This window comes from Nycticebus coucang, chromosome 9 (assembly GCF_027406575.1).
Source record: "Nycticebus coucang isolate mNycCou1 chromosome 9, mNycCou1.pri, whole genome shotgun sequence".
Lineage (NCBI taxonomy): Eukaryota > Metazoa > Chordata > Mammalia > Primates > Lorisidae > Nycticebus > Nycticebus coucang.
The window spans coordinates 108,284,472-108,294,664 of NC_069788.1; the positions used below are offsets into that span (position 1 = coordinate 108,284,472).

The 10,193-nt window shown below is 42.9% G+C and overlaps 1 protein-coding gene across 3 annotated transcripts in view; it reads right to left on the reverse strand.

The window, feature by feature from the left end:
* TMEM63C (transmembrane protein 63C) overlaps positions 1-10,193 on the reverse strand; it is a 117,903-nt gene that overhangs the window by 91,586 nt on the left and 16,124 nt on the right. The gene's annotated exons all lie outside the window — the stretch shown is intronic.

Sequence of the window (10,193 nt, forward strand, 5' to 3'; positions counted from 1 at the left end):
AATCATTTACATATACGATGACAAGTGTGAAAATGATGCTCCCTGGAATTGTAGAGTGCAGAACCTGACCAACAGCCCTAGATACAACATCTCTCCCCTGAGAGAATGAACACAGACAGGACTCCTGCCTTCATCGTGGCTCAGGTCCTGCCTTCTTCTTTCCTGCCCAAGAGAACCTGGCTCACAAAGAGGGTCTGTAGCAGTCTGTCTCCTATGGTTTCACCATGCAGGGCCCTGTACGATCCATTCATCCTCCCATCCACCACATGCACATGTCCTGAGCATCTACTACCCTGGGCTAGTAGACGAGTTCTTCAGCATTTACCAGCTGTAAGCTATTGGGCATCTTCCTAAGCCACTGGCTCCTCTTTAGTCAAATGGAGATATCTCACCTAGTGGTTTGAGACTCACACGAGACAATGCACATAAAGTCCCTGGCAAGTGGTAGATACTCCTTATCCCTTGAGTGGTCACCTGGCAACCAGCTGTGGTGGAGGACGCAGTGAACAACACTCTTCACCAGTTCCTGGCACTGTTAAATCTGAGTTACAACACACACACACACACACACACACACTCCAGGCAGTTCACTTGGGGAAGACAGGCTCTGGCATATTTTCCTTCAAAACTAACTGAGAAGCCATGGACAGGACATATATGCATGCATCTGACATGCCTAATGCAGAGCAGAGCAGGATCATAGGCACTGGCCTTTTACCTTCTTTTCTACCTTTAAGCCCTGGGTGGAAACTGACTCAGGCTAAGAGAACAAGAGACTCCATTATCCCTCAAGGAGCAGAACAGTTGGAGTCATAGGGATTGGACCTTGCAGGTTTCAATTACCGCAGGAATAGGCTTGCAGGCTGTTGCCTGGCCAGGCCTCTGGAGACTTCCAGTAGGGCTAAAAGCAGGGCCGCCCAACTCTTTGACTTTCAGTTCCCTTATCTATAAAATGAGATGAGTCATATTTACTTTGTCCATCATTGTGAGGATTGAAATGCAAAAAGTACCTAAAGGGTCTACCACAATGTCTGAAACAAGGTAAACACAAAATAAATTGTAGCTGTGATCATAATTATGAGCTTTTGGGTGTGTCTGGGGCTAGCTGAAGGATGCTCTTCTCTACCCACCCCCATCATGGAGGGCTGGGAATGCAGGTCCCAGACCTGTAAGGAACCAGGATACAAGCCTGTCATTCCAACCTACTCCACTTGTGTGAGGGGAGCTGGTATGAACTTTCTGGAGGGTGGTTTGGCAGTAGGGATCCTTTTGATCTGGCCACTTTTCTTCTTGGAATTCACCCAAGGAAATAATCATAGGGCCCAACAGAGTTGTTTGTGATAGGACATTCATTGCAATGCTGCTAATAATAGTGAGAAACTGGAAATAATCTAAAGTTAGAGATTCATGCAACACGTACTTTGGCTGACTGCCAGGTGGTCAAGTGTTAGTATCAGTATTCAGCAAAAGCCCACACCAATGCCTAATATCACCTTCACAGAGCAAATGCCTTTGATAAAGGAATACACCTAACATTTTATGAGGGATTTTTTTGTGATGACGGTTTCCCTATTGGTACATTTCATTGTTACTGTCTAACAATTTAACATTGTAGCAGGGTGTTCACTAAGCCCCCTGGCTGAAGGGCTCAACTACAACTTGAACTTTACCTTAGAAAGGAAAACAATGTAACCTACACATTTGTACCCTCATGTCAATCTGAAATTAAAAAAAAATTTTTAATTTAACATTATAGTGAAAGAATAATATTTTCTTAGTGCTAGCAGTGGCTAGATTGCTCTTGTATTATGAATTATGCACATTTGTTTTAATGAATTGATGCTTACTTATGACTGGTAATGGTGGAGCAATGTAATACTTGACTTTTTCTAATAATCTCTTCTTTTTTTCATGTTCTTTATATTCTACATTGGGTTAAATACAATTTGCCATGGATATTATTATGTGTGGTTTTAGAGGTTTTCCACTTTATGAAATTATGAGACCGGTTAAGCTGACATCCTGTTTTTATGTTATCTTTGTAAGATGTAAAGAATTATGCCAGACGCGGTGGCTCATGCCTGTAATCCTAGCACTCTGGGAGGCCATGGTGGGTGGATTACTTGAGCTCATGAGTTCAAGACCAGCCTGAGTCAAAGTGAGACCTCGTCTCTAAAAATAGCCCCATGTTGTGGCGGGTGACTGTAGTCCCAGCTACTTGGGAGGCTGAGGTAAGAGAATCCTTTAAGCCCAAGAGTTTGAGGTTACTGTGAGCTGTGATGCCGCAGCACTTTACTGAGGATAACAAAGTGAGACTCTGTCTCAAAAACAAATAAACAAACAAAAAAAGATGTAAAGAATTTCAAATAGGACTTTCTAAAAAAGACATATGACCTAAATTGAACAAAATAAATAAACCCGTATATGGTTTAAAAACATTATGTTGTTTAGTGTCATGAATGTTAGTATCCCAAACAATTCTACAAAAATTAGACCTTGAAGTAATCTAATCTCATATTGTTATTTTAATGTTTTATTTATTATTTATTTATTTATTGAGACAGAATCTCATTCTGTTGCCCAGGCTAGAGATACCTCACAGCAACCTCAAATTCCTGGGTTCAAGCAATCCTCCTGCTTCCACCTCTTGAATATCTGGGACTTCAGGTGCCTGCCGCTACATCCAGCTAATTTTTTTCTATTTTTAGTAGAGGCAAAGTCTTGCTCTTGCTCAAGCTGGTCTCAAATTCTTTTTTTTTTTTTTTTATTGTTGGGGATTCATTGATGGTCTCAAATTCTTGAGCTCAAGGGATCCTCCTGCCTTGGCCTCCCAGAGTGTTAGAATTACAGGTGTGAGCTACAGCACACATCCTTAATATTTTATTAATATTGCCTCAAAAGAACCTTTTAAAAGTATCTAGCTAACATGCTTTTTCAATATTTATATTAGCTGTCAATATGTTTCCTTCTACATTTAAACCCTTGAAGTCTCTTAAAAATTATTTCTGTACATAGAAGGGACAATATTTAAAATCACTGTGAGTGATTATAGCATTTTACTCTTGTAATAATCAATATACGTTTATTCTTTGAGAATTTCAATCCGTAGAGCATGAAAGAAGATATTCATTACAGGGCGGCACCTGTGGCTCAAGGAGAAGGGCACCGGTCCCATATGCCGGAGGTGGCGGGTTCAAACCTAGCCCCGACCAAAAACCACAAAAAAAAAAAGAAGATATTCATTACAAGTCCCATCTACAAAGTTGTCTATATTTGAAAGGGATTATTACAGCACATTTGAACGGTATGCTATATATGTATAACCGAGGTTACTGTGCTTATTGTATGCAAAGGCCACATAACACTGCCACAGGATCATGGGGCATGCACAAGTCCAGGGAATCCAGAAACGATGCTGACGTCTGAACTTGTCTATTCAGGCTTTCAGAGGCTAAAGCTAAGGCCAAGATGAAGGTGAAGCTCAAGCGCATACTTGACTAGATACTAAAATCAAAGCCAAATTTTGGTGCACTTCTACTGAACAGTATCACTTCGGTAAAAGGGACATACGAGCTATCCATTAAAAATTATGTTTGGGAGATGTATTTGTCAACATGGAAGCACCGTCTTCCTCCTGCTGAATTTTGAAAGCTGACTATAAAAAAGAATAAAGATGTGAGCCCAAATTTGTAATTAAGGGGAATAAATCTGAATAGATGAAAGATTGAAAGCCATCTACAAAATGTTAATGATAATTACCTCTGGGTTTAAGATAAAAAGATTTCTGCTTTGCTTTTAATTAACATTGTTCGTGTATTTTCTTACAAAACATATTGCCATATGATCACACAAAATAAAAAATATTTAAAGTGAATCTTTTCTGTCTCCCCTTCTCTTTCATCTGGGGCCAGATTTCAAGCTTACTGAGCTGACCCGATGGTCTGGGACACTGATCAAGTCCACTTCCAGCATTCACTGTCCATGTTTACTCAAGGGTCAAGGCTTCAACAGGCTGGAGCTGCCTTTCCTGGGCCTGTTCTGTGAGGAGAAGTGCCGAGAAGAAAGCAAAGATCAGTAGGAAGGCAAAAAAGGGCAGAGGGCAGTAGCCCCATTTGACTCACCATGAACCAAAAAAATCCTGCTGCAGTTCTGAGGCCTAGGGGTCAGGATAATTCATATGTGTCTAAACTTTTCCATGGTAGAAGGAAGAGCTACATGTTATCTTCTAAATTCATTTCCCTCTTCTTCTTTCTCAACACAACTCTCAAATCTGAGAGGGTTACAGCGTGACCCATAGTGGGTGTAGCCATGTGGCCAAATTCTGACCAAAGAGAGAGGTAAATGCATGCATGCATTATGTGCAACTTCCAGGAAATGTCTTTAAAGAGAGAAGCCTGTTCTTTCTCCTTTCCTCCTTTTTGCTGGCCAGAATACGGACATGATGGTTGGGAGAGAAGCAACCATTCTGGACCATGAAGCAATGTGCTCAGGATGGGTGTTGCATAATTGTGGAGACTCCATACCAGCTCTAGATGGACCCTCTTAAACTTCATTTATTGCAGTTTAAACCACTATTCTTTGAGGATTTCTATCATATGCCATGGAACCTAAGCATAATTAATAATACTTATCACATATTTAATGCTGACTATGCCAGCCACTTTTCCAAGTTCTTTATCTTTTAATCTATGTAACAACCCTATAAAGTGTGAGCTGTAATTAACCCTCTTATAAATGAGGAAATTGAGACACAGGGCAACTGGCTCACTCAAGGTTGCACAAGTGACTAGTGGAATTGAAATCTGAACCCAGATCATTTTAGCCCAGAACTCTCTGCATAGCGCTCTCTGAATACTCTCTGGACCCTTTCTTTTGACTCCTTTGCGTCCTCTGGTCCCGCTGGCATTTCCATCCCCTTTCTACAAGCCTGTATTTATTAAATCTACTTCCCCATGCCATCCCACTCTCCTCTCCTATTATTGTATGCAAAGGCCACAATAGGCTCAACATAATAGAGCCTATAAAGATAATAGGCTGTTTATGTCTGTGACTTCATGAGTGCTGATGTAAGAGAGATACAGGACCACCTTGAATGAGGCGTGGGCTTTGGAATCAAGTGACATGGGTTTTACTTCTACTGTCAGAAAGCTTTGCAATCTTGGCAAATCTCTTAACCACTCTGAGCCTGTGTATGTGAAGTCAGACCTTCATTAGGCAGGGTTATTTTAAGGATTAAATAAAATAACCAATATGTAGGCCCTGGCCCTTATCTGCCTTTCATGGATGAGGTGTCAATAAATATGAATCTTTATTTAGTTGAATTCTGTTTATGCATTGCTCTCTCTAGCCTTGTTTTTAAAGGTCAGGTTTTGAGGGACTTATAATTTATTTATTCAAATACTTATTGAGCACCCACTGTGCCGAGGCTTTGTGCTGGGTCTAAGCCACAGACACAAAGCTGACAGGTAAGTCCCTGCCCTTGGGAGTTGACAGTCTATCAGAAGGAAACAGGAACTAAAGCAAACAGACATGCAGACCAACAAGATGCTCCTAGAGGTAGGAAGTGCTATGCAGTGAGCAGGATTATGAGGCGGCTGAAACCTGGGTCATTGTACATGTATCAGGTGGAAAGGGCAGGTGCTATGGAGTTGATATCACTGTTCTTTAAAACTCAGGACAGATTCAGCAAAATTTAGAATTTTAGCAAGTTAGCTAAAATTCCCGTTTAATGGAGAAGGAAGTTGAGGCTCAGAGAAGCTAAGGAACTTGCTCAAGGTCATACAGTAAGTGAGTGGGGAAACAGGCATTGCTCAGTTCAACAGACACCAAAAGCTTGTCCCTTTTTCATCACACTACACTGTGTCTCTTCTGGGCCCTGGGCCATTTCTGGGGGGACAGAGGGATGGGAGGAAGGAGGGGTCAAGTGCATGGGGTTTGTGCTGTCTGCTGCTCTATGACCAAAACAACCTATCTGAGAGGTCTCCAAACACTCCCCTGGTCTCACCCCCTCTTCCTGTAATTGAGATGTCAACCTTCTGCCTCATTCCCTCCCATCCTGGACACCTGGCATTGCAGGGCTCTCAGTGTAGACAGCTGATCTCACTCTGTGCCTCCGGAGCTTCCTCCATCATGAAGACGTTAACTGCGATGTGTCAGACAAATGAGCACAAGTCTCTCACCAGCCCCTTTCCTTTTCTTTCCTTTCTCCTTTCCCCTCTTCTTCTCTTGGTTCATCCCACTTTTCTTCTCTCTGCTCTCTTCCTCTTCCTTCTTCTCCCACTGCCTGCATCCCGCTCTGAGATAAAGGGGCCAATTAGTCCTGCCGGCATCACTTCTGTAGAGATGCATGCTGGTCCACAGGCATAAGCATCCCCATCAGGAATGCCTAAGTGGTCTCTGAAAACCAAGGCTAATTGGTAAGACAGCAAATCCATTCTTCCACAGCCTGGCCACTCCAAAGGGGGCCCCTCCAAGCTGAGCCAAGATTTCCACATTGATGCACCAGTCACCAGGGAAACCTCTGGAGTTACTTGTCACCCTGAGTGTGACATCCCGACCTACTGTTTCAACACTGATATGTGATGCTGAGCATCTCTGCACCCAATCACACACTCCCCAAATTTGGCACCACAAACAGCAGAGTGCTGCGGGCATCTGATTAATGTGCTGCAGACTCGTGTTTATTCAGGGCTATTATATTCAAGCATCCAAGTAACATTTGCTGAGCACCTATTATGTGCCAGCCAGACCTAATGCTATGGGCATTAGGGATACAGCAGTGAATAAAACAGCCCAAATCCTGCTCTCATGGAATTGACATTCTAGTGGGGAGATATAAACAGTACACATAAATGCATACTATGTCAGCAGGTGGGAAGTGCTGTCGAGAACAAATACAGCAGACTAGATAGGACACAAGACAATGAGCAGAGCAGTTGTCGATAAAGGGCGATCAGGTGGTCTTTCACTCTGGGAGAGTATGTTATATACCTGCTTCGTTTATGCAGGTGACATGCTCCAGAAGTATCAATGAGATGACTGCATATTAAACCACATTTCAAATTGAACATAGGCTAGCCTTGCAAATTAACATGCAGCAAATCTTTGAACCTCGGTTTCCTCATAAGAAAAATGGGTTTAATATTCTTGCCCCAGCTAGCTTACATGGCTGTTGAGAGACTCATGAAATGAAATTTTAATTTTGTGGATGTACTTTGTAACCTGCAAAGTACTTTATTATTTCAAAGCAATGTTATTGCTGTGAAAAGGAAGACATAGTTAGCAAAGAAAATTACCACCTCCAAATAGAAACTCTGTGATAATCTGACTTTCATGTATTTGGTCGGCTAAGATGAAGATTACATGTTTTTCAAATCCAGGCAGGCAGGGCTGGAATCTTATTAAGCCTTTTGAGGGCTGAGGAGCAATTTGTGGTTGCCCCTGGCTATGACTTGCTGTCAGTGGTAAAGAGCATCGGGTCCAAGGATGTCTATTAAAATTTTAATTTCAGAGCACAAGTTAACCTTGAAACCCCAGCCTATCTCATTCCAATCTATCTGAAATAAGAGCATGAGAATGAAAGAAAAACCCCACCAGCCTTCTTAGGTTTCAGGTGCAGCTCCTTGAGTCCCCATCCAAAACACATGGAGAGTTGTAGGGCCTGGCAGACAAGGGGTGGGTTCTTCATTCAAGGGAGAAGCTGCTTGCTTCACAGAATTTCTTTGTACACAACATTGAGGCTAAATGGAATGATTTTTACTTGGAAGGGTATTCATTTCATCCAAACAACACCACCAAACAGCAAGATTTAAGGTGCATATCTCCAAGAAAGTGCTCAGCAGCTAGGAGATACATATTTTTGTCCCTGCCCCCTTGGGACCTCCTGGTAATGCAGCCACAGTTCAACCATAAGAACACAGGGCAAGGGCAATGAAGAGTGTGGTTTCTAAGTTACTTTCCAACACTGTTTAGGGAATGAGATTATAGGCAGGATGGGTGGTGACAGGAGGCAAGATCAACGGCAAATGTGTCCTCACCAGACATTTCAGAATATAGCCTTTCCTTTCTGAGAGAGACTAGGGTCAATTCATAAATTAGTACACTTTTATTTGGTGTCCACTCTGGGCAAATCATCCTATTAGGAGATAAGAAAGAGACTCCCAAATATTTCCAACATAGTCCTTGAAGCTCTCATTTTAGCTAGAAAGAGAAGACAGCCCTGTGGATAAAGATTAAGAGCCCTCTTAAGAGGAAGTGGGAGAAACTAACACTGTCCAATCTCCTGCTGGGATCGAGGTGTTAAAGGACATTATCCCACCTGATCGTCAGCACTACAAAGCCACATAATAATTCTCATTTAATGGATAAGAATGCCAAGAGCAAACAGGTTAAATGACTTGCTTAAGATCACACAGTTGGTGAATGGCAAAAAAAAAAAAAAAAAAGCTCATTCTTAGTCTACTTACGGTACCTGTGGCTCAAAGGAGTAGGGTGCCAACCCCATAAGCCAGAGGTGGCGGGTTCAAACCCAGCCCCGGCTAAAAACTGCAAAAAAAAAAAAAAAAAGAACTTCTCCTCAGAAAAAAAATAAAATAAAATTCTTAGTCTACTTACCTCTGATGGGGCCAGAAGCAAAGTGAAGTTTCAGGCTGACCTCCCTATTGATTTTGTCAAGGATGAGCATGTATTTTAGAAAAACAGAACAATACTTGGCTGTACTTCCTTTTGCTCTATTCCTTAAGGGGGACTGAAGAACCATTAGCTTTAGATCTGAAGCTTCAGTATCCTTTTCTGTTGATAAACTATATTTCTTCTTCTTTTTTTTTTTTTTTTTGAGACAGAGTCTCAAGCTGTCATCCTGGGTAGATTGCTGTGGTGTCATAGCTCACGGCAACCTCCAACTCTTGGGCTTTTCTCCTGCTTCAGCCTCCCAAGCAGCTGGGATCACAGGCACCCGCCACAACACCCAGCCAGTTTTTGATTGCAGTTGTCATTGTTGTTTGATGGGCCTGGGCTGGATTCGAACCCACCAGCTCCGGTGTATGTGGCCGGCGCCTTAGCCACTTGAGCTACAGGTGCCGAGACATATATTTCTAAATAAATAATTGTCCTTGTTGGTTTGTGTTTCCACACTCATATCCTTCTCTTTCCTAGCTGAATATTCCCTTCCCCCACTATCTTCCCACATTCGCTTAGCTTCTCTCTCTCTCTCCCTCCCTCCCTTCACACACACAAAGTCAGACACACACCTTCCCACTGCACACCCATATGCAAATAAAATTAGAAATACAGCCCAACTCTCAAGGTACTGGGGGAATGAAGATCTTCAATCAGCATAGCCCTAACCGAGCACTCCAGGCTCCTTCCCTGCCAAGCCAGTGTGAGAGACAGGCAGAGCCTGTGAAAGAGCCCAAACAGCCATGACTGTGACACAAAACTGCTCCAAAGGGAAAAGGCCATTTGTGTTTCCTTCTGTCTGTCCTGGGGCTGCTGGAACTCCTAGAGCTACCAAATGCTCAGAGGCCAGCATGGAGCAAACCATTCTTTTACTCATATAGAAGATCCTTTTAGAACATGAAAAGATTTCCTGGCTGCTTTTTTATTTTGATGTACGTTGATAAAATACAGAGAAAACAGTGTCTGATGATTCAAAAATAGAGGCTGAGCTGAAAGGCATATAGCCCTCATTTTAAGGCATTGCTCTTATTGTAATCAGCCAGTTGGGGATGCAATAAGCAATTATTTACCTTCACTCAGAGGAGTGGAGCTGGGTGGGCAGGTGACCTATGACACCCAGGGAACTGAAGATAGAAGGCTTGGATATTCCTGCAGTGTTTCTGAGACTCTCTCTGCTGCCTCCCTCCCCAGTTTGACTCTCTTGGTGCCTCCCAGTACCCACCTTAGTGGCATTACAGAAGGGAAAGGAAGTAGGAACAGGGAGATGGGGAGGGGGGGCTCCAAGCAGAAGCTCCAGGTTCAAGCTCTATTCTAGATGAACCTCTCTGTTGTTCTCCCTTCTCCCAAATCAGAGCTGCCTCCGGGCCCCAAAATGACGCTGGGCTGTGCAGTGGCCAAAAGCAAGAACTTTAGTGCTCCTACTGGGTTCAAATCCTGGCTCTGTCACTTACCTGCAGTGCGACCTCAGACATGGGACTTAGCTTCCCTGAGCCTCAACCTCCTCATCACCAGAATGG